This window comes from Gymnoscopelus braueri (genome assembly GCF_963280865.1).
Source record: "Gymnoscopelus braueri genome assembly, chromosome: 22".
NCBI lineage: Eukaryota > Metazoa > Chordata > Actinopteri > Myctophiformes > Myctophidae > Gymnoscopelus > Gymnoscopelus braueri.
The window spans coordinates 43,798,051-43,808,842 of record NC_137624.1 but is presented as its reverse complement, the minus strand read 5'-3'; positions in this window follow the sequence as shown (position 1 = coordinate 43,808,842).

The window sequence follows — 10,792 nt, the reverse complement described above, 5'->3', positions numbered from 1 at the left end:
CCCAATATATATATTTTATAAAAAATAAAATTAAAACAAATTATTGGAAAAATTTTCGGAAAATCCCAGAGCTGAATTTTGGTCCCAGCACGCCCCTGCCTAGTCGCCACCTATTCATCATTGGCTGTCATGGCTGTCCTTCACTCCTTTAAGCCAATGGGGACACTTCCCCGTCAGCCCGTCCTTTAAGCCAATGGGGAGACGGCCCGTCCTCCGCAGTAACCGCCCTCCGCTCCCCTCATTCACACTGCAACAGCTGCCTCAGGGAACAGAGTTAGCCTAAATGCTAGCGTGCTTCATTAGACCTAGTTTGGCTATTAAGTTATTATTTGGCCATGTTCACACTGACTTCAATCTTCGCTATTGTTGGGAAGACCCGTGTGGTGTCTAAAAATGTTGCCACCACTTATATAAAAAATCCGAAAAACAAGTAATCAGGTCTATGAAAACAATCACACACACACACACACACACACACACACACACACACACACACACACACACACACACACACACACACTCACTCACTCACTCACTCACTCACTCACTCACTCACTCACTCACTCACTCACTCACTCACTCACTCACTCACTCACTCACTCACACACACACACACACACACACACACACACACACGCACACACACACACACACACAGAGCACCTGGTAGAATATGACTTTTGTCATTTCGTTCTTGTTATTCTCCCTTCATTGTTGCAGTAGCTTGATGAATTAAATACATAGGACCACAATGGAAACCAGTCCCCAGGACTTTTTTTGTGTTATCCTTTTATCCTTAATGTCTTACAGTACCACGTGCTGTTTACATTTCTGACTAATAAAGTATTCAATCAGCAGACCTGAACTATATCATTGAGGTTTGTTACTGATCAAAACATTGCATTGGTCCATTTTATTAACCTGTCATGATGAAGCAATCAAAGCCTAATTCCCTGTTAAAAAATGCTCTCTGCTCTCGAGTAATTTGTGATATATCAATGAAAACGCTTGCCAACATATATATTATGTGTTGATTACACTAGATGTCATATTTATTTATTTTGTATGAGGGATGAGACCTGCTTGGTATTTGACTGGAGGCTTATTCTCATATTCATATCTCATCTCTTCCCAAGCTGCAGGCATGAAACTCAAGTTCACACAGAGCCTTACGTGTTGTCATGTTTTTTGATTGAAAGCTGCATGCGGCTGTTGGAGTGTAGAGTTTTATAAGTGAATTGCTCAGTGTGTTATAATCTGCTGAGCTGCAGTCTATCTATAGCACCATGATGACCGTTGCCTAATGGTTTGTCACGCCAGCCTGTTACTGCAAAGTTGTTGGTTTAAAATCCCTGGATTGGACTAGAAATTATTCTGAATGTATAAAATGCTTTCCCTTGAGGGAGGCATTTACCTTCTAACTTAATAATATAATGTGAAACGCGTTTTTTGATTGATTGTTTTTATTGAACAGGTATAAATGCAATAAAATACAAATACACACATAATTTAAAAGGATTATACACAATAAAGGCCAGTGGCTTATTTCCATTGAGGCCAACAAATGGGTTAGTGAAGAGTCACCCTAGTCAGCAATGGAGCACAGAAGTCCTGATGTCACTCGTTCATCCCCTGGGTATTAAAAGTAATTTCTCTAAGGAGAATAACATTGGGTCATCTTAGAATCGTCTCATATAAGAATTGTGGTCCAAAAATAAACAAACTGTCTCGGCGATATTGTCAGGGAGGTGGCTCTGTATCGTTTATGATAGTCAGTCACTCATATTTGATACAGTCTGTTTCTGGCGAAAATTTAACTATCTTGGCGGAAGTAACATTAGCGTTTTCTCACCGTCAGTTGATGCTTCATATCCATAAGAGTCAAACCACCGGGATCATTTGTTTATTTTTGGAACACAGTTCTTATTTGACGCGATATTAAACACGTCTATGGAAATTCAGAATGGGGGAAAAATGGGCGAAATGGGGGATCTTTTGGCATAAAGGCTTAGATTTTAATGCTTGTCTCTACCTGATTTATTTACTGGTTAGAACTAATTGGAACAAATCTGTTGGAGTTGGTCTGACGAGGACTGCTCCACTGAATCCTGTTGCCGGTAGGTTAGTTTAGTTTAGTTTAAATGCAAATAACCCTCAGATCATACAAATCATACATGTTAATCAATGATAAAACACAAAGTCCAGGACTTTGGATTTTTGGTCCACTCAAGGTGTTCACAACACAACATTGGTTTACATGCGTGAGTGCTGTGGCCTCGCGTGGCCAGACTAGAACTAATTTGTTTTTTTTGCACTGGCAGATTGGTCTGGTCCCAGGCTATGAGTGCTGTGGTCTAATTGACTTGAGGTTGTTAGATGGTGTTAATTGCCATGCATTAACCTGTCATACCTGATCGTGTCATACCTGACTCATATAACAGGCTGATTGTATGTCACGCTCTCCTTAGAGCCTGACATTCGAAAAAGAAGACTGATATAACAGCCTCTCATTAACTTATGTAAAAAAAGAAAAGAAAAGAAGACTGATATATAACAGCCTCTCCTTAACTTACGTAAAAAAAAAAGGAAAAAAAGGACTGATATAACAGCGTGATTTTATATCACACTCACCTTATGTAGAAAAAATGTAAATTAAAAGAAGACAGATGGAGAGTCGTGCATTTGTCATGTACATTGCAGAGGCATTCTGTTGCTGTAATTAGTACTGTCACTGTCATGGTCTACACTTTCTCTGTTTACACAGGTCACAGGTCAGCCGAAAGTCACAAATACCTTGTACTCTGTGCTGTGCAGGCCTTTCATCGCAAGACTGGATGGCGTTGTCTGTCATGTATTTCACTCTGTTGGATAAAGGAGCACAGAAAGAGCAGAGTAAAATGAACTCAGAGGCCTTCATTGTGTGTTCCTCATTTGCAATGTACACATTTCTGTCCGTCTGTGGTTCTTCATGTTTGTTCTAGTCTCAGTATGACGCCTTTAAAAAATTAAATAAAATTATCCCACGATTTTGTAACCCTTTTTCACCCGGTGCCAATTATCTAAGTGATCCTGGGCGGTACACTCCCCCCACCAGCCTAGGGAGCCCAGGGCCGAGCTCAAGCCTCCTTCAATGCATGAGAGCCAACTGACCTTCTTGTCACCTGACAGGGGGGAGTTTCCCCTTTAGGACGTAACACTTGGATGGAACACGTTATCCCAACCAATTCCCTTCCCCTCCATCAGGCGCCCCGGCTGTCATGGGGGAGGCGGTATAGCGACCAGGATTACTACATGTTTTTGTGAGGGTATTAAAGGGATACTTCACTTTCACATAAAATAAACATTTAAAAAATATATTAAAAATAAATGAAAAAAGTAATGGAAAATTCATGGCCCCCTCATGCATTAGAGTGTCCTACTAATGTGTGAGGGGGCCTTTATTTTGCCATAACTTCTTTCATTTTTTTTAAATATTTTTTTTTAATGTTTATTTTATGTGAAAGTGAAGTATCCCTTTAACTACCCTAGGAGACACGGGGAGAACATGCAAACTCCACACAGAGTAGGCCCTTTCGCCAACCCCACCCAGGGGGCTGGGGAACATACGCCTACCAAGGGGGGGAAGAGGGGAAAAAAATGGAAGGGGAGAGGGGGGAGGGGGAAGGAGAAAAAAGAGAAGAAAGAGAGAAACAAAAGGAAAACAAACGTGGAAATTATGAAAAATGCAACAGGCCGGTCTTTTTATGCTTCTCCCCAGTGATTTGTCCAAGTACTTTATGAGTATACACGATAGATTAATGAAAATTGTGACTTTGACAATTTTAGGTACTAGACCATACCCGGTGAAGTGCGCAGGCGAAAGTAGTTGCAAACTTGGGGTTATTGTCGCGCGTCCCCCCCAGCACGTTCCGTCGTGGCGGCCCCCCCTCCTCCCCCCGCGGGTCTCGTCGTGGCACCCCCCGCGGTGACTCCCCCGCACGGGCAACACACACACAGACACACACACACACACGCACGCACGCACGCACGCACGCACGCACACACACACACACACACACACACACACACACACACACACACACACACACACACACACACACACACACACACAGAGAGAGAGTGAACGGAGCGGAAAGTAGTGAATGGAATGGGGCTCGGTGTTGCCATGTTCGCCTATTGTAAGCGGTTTAGGGGCAATTGTTGCTTGTAAGGCTTGCGTCGTTTGACACATAAACGCTAATAATACGCTGAGATTTGATGAAATTGAGAAACGGGCTTCGCAGTTAAGTTCAGATGGTAATGGTCAATGGCTGTGTGCAAATTCAGAGCAATTGCTCCAGTCACTGAGGAGAACCGGGCAGCTTTCCATGACACCACGCACTACACCACGCACTACAGAGGTTTGTCAAATTATAGGAGGATGCTTGGTGAGGATCCAAAGGTCGGGGCTGGTCGTGGGTTCGATCCCCACCTATGCCATGAAAAAAAACCCCGCAATGAATTAAAATAAAAAAAACTTTATTGTTTTAACCATCTAAATGGACCAAGAAATCACTTTTCTCACCATCACCTAACCTATTTGTACTATTTTATTATTACAATATGTAGGCCTACATTGGCAAACTTTGACAGATGCCTGTTAAGCATAACCCTTCAGAGACTGTACTTCATTCATGACTTATAATATTTTAGATCTATTCATATATTCACTGGTGATAGATGTACACACTACAGCATATATACATTTATATATTCACTGTACATTTTATATTTATTGTTAGACTGTACATAATTATTTTTTACTTATTCAGAGATCCACCTCACATGCAGATCAGTCTATCTGTTATCTATTAGATAGATCTAGATATCTAGATATATCTAATCTATTATTTCATCTTGGTTTGGAACACATTTAATTAGATGTTCCTTGTATTTAATTCTAACTAATGCTGCTGCCATTATGACAAGTAAGACGCGCGAACGCAGCTCGAAAATATTGTGTATTTACGGACTTGTAATCCGTGTTATTTCACCGTGATGGGGAGAGAACATTGACTGTGTGTGTGTGTGTGTGTGTGTGTGTGTGTGTGTGTGTGTGTGTGTGTGTGTGTGTGTGTGTGTGTGTGTGTGTGTGTGTGTGTGTGTGTGTGTGTGTGTGTGTGTGTGTTTTGCAGGCTGTTGTGTATTTTAATCAGAGCATTTTCTAAATTCCCGCACTCTGGCGCCCTCTGGCGGCTGAACACAGGCAGTGCACGCACGTGAGTCACATGGGGGGCGCGAGCCAATGAGAGCGCGGCTGCACACAGACACACACACAACCCGAGCACGGTGACATAGTAAGCTCCACTTAAAACTTTGATAAAACTCATCAAACTCATCATCAAACTCATCAAACGTCACGTCCCCTCCCGCTCCCTCAGGTCGGGTGATGCCGACCTCCTGGCCACCCTCAGGACAAATAAACGAACCTATAGGGTGACAGGGCCTTCTCGGCGGCCCCGCCCCCTCACTGTGGGACTCACTCCCAGCTCACATCAGAGCTGACCGCACCCTCCCCATGTTTAAAACCACACTCAAAACCCACCTTTTCAGACTCGCATTACCTGCATTAAAAACCCCAACCCCCGCCCCTCCCGTTTGCTTTTGTTTACCTTTATTTTATTATTATTAGTTTTAAACCTTTTAAAGGTAGGGTAAGTGATTTGCTTTGGTTAAAATAAGTGCTAGATAGCTCTATATTCTGATAGTACTCATTGCTATAGAGTGTTTGTTCAGTATTAGGAGTCTCCTTGTCTCTCCACCTCTTTATTAAACAGAAAATGCATTTTCATTTCAGTTTCAGTTTCATTTCCAATTTTATCCAACCAGGATAGAGAACTCAATCAGGATACAGATTAAACAAGTGAAATAGGAAGTGATGACAATAAGAAATGAGCATGCAAAATTGGAACTGGAACACTTCAAATTAAGCTTAAAAATGGGTACTTTCTCCTGATTGGCTGAGATTTTGACACCTACCGAAAAATGTATTTTCTGTTTATTAAAGAGCTGGAGAGACGGGGAGACTCCTGTTACTGAACAAACACTCTATAGCAATGATTACTATCACAATATAGTATTTTAACCTTTTAACAAAATACTTTTTGTTTTAACCAAAAAATATCACTTACCCTACCTTTAACTAGTTTGTTCTAATAAAGTAGTTTTTTTATCTGCTCTGTAAAGTGACTTTGAGTACCTAGAAAAGCGCTATATAAATCGTATGTATTCATATTATTATTATAGGCTCTGTTTTAGCAGCTAGACGTCTCCTACCCAGATGTTTGCCTGACACGTGACCTGCAGAGGGTCATGGTAGTCACACACCTGCAGTTTCAGGAGCTGCAGCACCCATAGGTGTAGAAACCTACTTAACCTAGATACCTCATTGGCCTCTGCAGTTCATTGAGACATATACATAGGTTTCCGCGCGACGTCATCACAGAGCGGAGTGCGCAATCTGCACATGCTCGGGGTAGAACCAACCCGGAAGCACCCTTCGCTCTGTTGTTGCGTTCGGGACTTGGGATGCCCGCGCTACGAAAACAAAGATGACAAGAAGTTGTTGTGCAGTAAATTGTGCAGCAAAAGATGGGTGGAAAATGTTCAATATTCCGAGGGACTTACACCCATTTGCTAAAAACAGAAGAATATTATTGCTAAAGGCCATTAAAAGGGCAGATTGGGGTTCCAGTGGTCCCAACGGTGATGAGTTTGTGCAGCGCCCACTTCATATCTGGTATGTTTGTTTTCTAACATTATCTTAGCTAGGTATGCAATGAGTAAGTTGACACTGTGTGTGATTCATTGCACTGACATATTAAATATATTTTAGGATTGTTCAGTTGGTGATAGGGTACATTTAATTAGGTTTTAAGTGCATTGCTACTTATAGGTAGGTTTCTTGGTTCAGGCTGAACATTATGGAGGAGTGTCTTCATCAGCTGATATCACATGTGTTGTACAATCAATATTCTTATACTGCGGATAATGTTAAAAAATGTGTGCAGTTTAAGCTGGCTGAGCTCCTGTTTTTCAAAATGCTCAAAATAGCCTATCTACAAGCTCACGTCTCATTGACGTGAATCAGTGAAAGTAGTTAAAGGGTCTGTTGGTCTGAGCGTTTCCTGTGAGCCAACTTGCACCGACTCTTTTTGATGTTAACGTAATGTTAATTAGTATCATTGGTAATACCTGTGAATGATGCAATGATTGATGCTAATGTGAATTAAGTGTATGTTGTATACACATAGGTCGCTGTGAAAAAGCCAGTGTAATCTGTCCTCTGCTCTTCATCAGGTCTTGTTTGTTATTGTGTTATCTAATATGTTGCTAATTATTTAGTACATTAACTTTACCATACTCTACTGTTTTTATTTTTCTAGATATGAAAGAAAAAGAAGACGCGATGAAAACAAGGGCCCTCTTATAAGACCGGATGAGAATATAGCTCCTGTTACTTAACCTGGCTCGGCCAGATGCAAAAAGCTTGCTTCACACGTGCTGTCTTGGGGAACCTGGTTACTCAATACCGCCCCCATCTGGCGGAGTCAGGTTACCTGGCACTAGCCCCACAGGCCAAATGGAGACAGATCCTCATGAATCCCCTGAAGGTACGTATGTGCAAGGCAAGCCATAACTGTTTACTTGTGTTGGTTGGTGGGTGAGTAATTGTATAGTGTTGTAGAGACATGTAGACATGTGTGAGAGAGTTGTCTGCATGTCTGACTGGTTCTTGTGATGTGTTGCACAAGAAGGGGATGGTTGTCACAGTGCTTATTACAGCCAAACTAGAGGACGCTGTTTCACCATGTTGATATCAGGCATGTTACAAAACATCAGCATCATTTCTACCTGGGAGTTTGTTTTAAGACATCAAAGACATTGATGTGAGATGAGATTTTGTATTTTTTAGGTGTCGGAGTAACTTTTTATTTTGGTGTTGGTTTTGTAATAAAAGTTTGCAGGATATTAGACATTAAAAACAAATCACTTGTTGGAAAGAGGAAGTCAATAGCTTCATTTTGATGCCATGTGTCATTGGCTATAGCTACAGCCATGTGACAGCTAGCATTGAAAGTTTGTCACATGGTCAGGTGGGGTTAGTTGTCTCAATTCTTCTGGGGCTGGTTCTCACATCCTGATGTGACAACCGATTAAAAATTGTAATGGTTTACAACTATAAAGGGCCTTGGGTATTGGGGATGGTGTTTCTAGTAATTTAAAAACTTATTGTGTGTCTCTAGCTTAAAAAACAAAAAAAGTTACAAATGTTTTTTTTTAATCACATTTTAAAATCACATCCCATTGATTAACTATAGGGACAACCTACCCTGTGCATTGTGACAAGCTACCCCGGTATGGGGTTGATTCGATAGATTCGATTCGTTGATTCGTATCATGCTTAGGGCCCCTGTGGAGTCTAAAGCGGCACTGGTTATAGATGACAGAGTGTTCAAAAAAGAGATGGACCAACTGAACCTGCATTACAACCAGCTCCGTCATGACACTGGTAAGCTCTGAAGACAGAACTGGAGGCCACAAAGTAGAATCTAAAACTGAAGGAGCAGCTACAGTCCAATTTGGGGTTTGATTCTATTAAAGACCGTTAAGGTGCTTTTTTTTTTACTGGTTTACAGTCATTGCAGGTTTTCATTTGGCTGTTGAATATTATACAAAGAAGCTCACTCATGCTTAACTCTTTGACTGCCAGAGTATTTTCATAAAGTACTCCCCCAGTGCCAGCAATTTTCGTGTTTTTTTATTTTTATATTTTGAATTTTTCTCATGAAAATAATTTAAGGACACATAATGTAAAGACCCAGCACAAATCCGCCACTAGAGCGCAGCACATGACAGCTTTGATCATGTCGTTGGGTCTCTCTCACCCTTCTTCATAGATTAGACAAGGAAAAACATGAAAACGGATGTGACGTCCCCCCCATTGTTTTGATCGGCGAAAATTACGTTGTGATATACGACGGCGATGACTGATCGTCACCCAGACCATAGATTATAGAAGAGAAACTGTCCGTTTGTCCGTCATACCGTGTGAAAGACCGTTTATTTACCTATTTTGGACGAAAATGACTGGGGAAAAGAATCAAAAACCGGAAACGGAATCCAGGTCATGAAACCGGATGCAGATGTCCGTGAAGTAAGTGGAACTCGAGAATAACATTGAATATTAAGCAGCATAGCGCAATCAGAGATTAAACAATGAACACGCGTCCAGCGCGTCGAGCGCGTCGACGGCCAACTGGACAAAGTAGCACTTGACGCGTTATCGCGTCGTCCGCAGTCAAAGAGTTAAGTGCAATACAAATACAATGTATTATTATTATTATTATTATTAAAGAAATACATTTAGTTTAATTTGATCTGAATGACAATCTCCTATTTTACTAAGTGTTCAGTATAAACATAATGTTTTATATTTGTCTCCGCCAGGCCGAAAGGCATGGCGAGAGAGTATGTTTTGCCCCCTCTCCGTCCGTCCGTCCGTCCGTCCGTCCGTGTGTCCGTCATTCTGTCTGTGTACAGCTAATCTCCGGCACCGTTGGCTTGCTCGCAGCGAAACTGTGGACACACACTCCCTGGATGCCACAGCAGAACCTCTGCCCCAAATTTTTCACATGGGCCTTTTATAGCGCCACCAGGAGGCCGATTTGTGCAAAACATATTTTTTGACATTACTCCTACAGATTTTGTCCAAAAAACCCGCAAATCGGTACACAGTATCTCTATAGTCATTAAACAAAAAGAGTCTTTAAGATTTTTCATATTCCATCCTGATTGCCTAAAAATGGCTTCCAAAGTTTGCAGGAGTGCTCCGTTTTGAACAAAATGCCTCAAATCATGAACACTGCATGCAATTTCCTTGAAATTTTGCACGCGTATTTCCACTATGCCGAGGAACAAATGCTAATTGAAAATGTTCAAATCAGCCTCATGATGGCGCTATAACAGGCCGATTCGTGTTTTTACCTATAACTGCACCGATCGGTGTAAAACTTTGTAAGCGCACTCCCTAGAGGTCAAAGAAAAACCCTTGCCCTGCATTTTTCACATCTGCCTTTTATAGCGCCACCAGGAGCCCGACTTATGTAAAACAATTGTTTTTGTATTACTCCTTCCGATTGTATCCAAATTTCACGCAAATCGGTACACATGATCTCTATAGTCATGTGTACAGATGTGTTTGCTTTTTCATATTCCATCCTGATTGGCTAAGATTGACATCTAAAGTTTGAAGTAGTGGCTTGTTTTGAACAAAATGCCGCAAATCATGAACGCAGCATCCGATTCCGGTCAAACTTTGCACTCACATTCACACTATGTTGAGGAGCAAATGCCACCCTTTTAACATTGGCCTGTTATAGCGCCACCAGCAGGTCTAATTTAGCAAAACAGAACAAAATGCCTCAAATCATGAATGCAGTGACCGATTGCCGTGCAAGGCCTAAGAACAAATGGCACCCTTTTCACATTGGCCTATTATAGCGCCACCAGGAGGCCACAATAACCTACCTGACCTGGCGGAGACCTGTGCTCCGAGGAGCACTTTTTCTAGTTTTATTTTCAGGTTCCAGGTTATTGTTTCAAATACATGTGATACAAGCAAAATAACAGAATTATCTTTAAATTCTAAACAAGTGTAAGAACAAAATATTTTTGACCTTTTACGAATAGACCCCTTAACACATTGACTGCCAGAGTTTATTCATGATGTACTCACCCCTGTGCCAGCAAT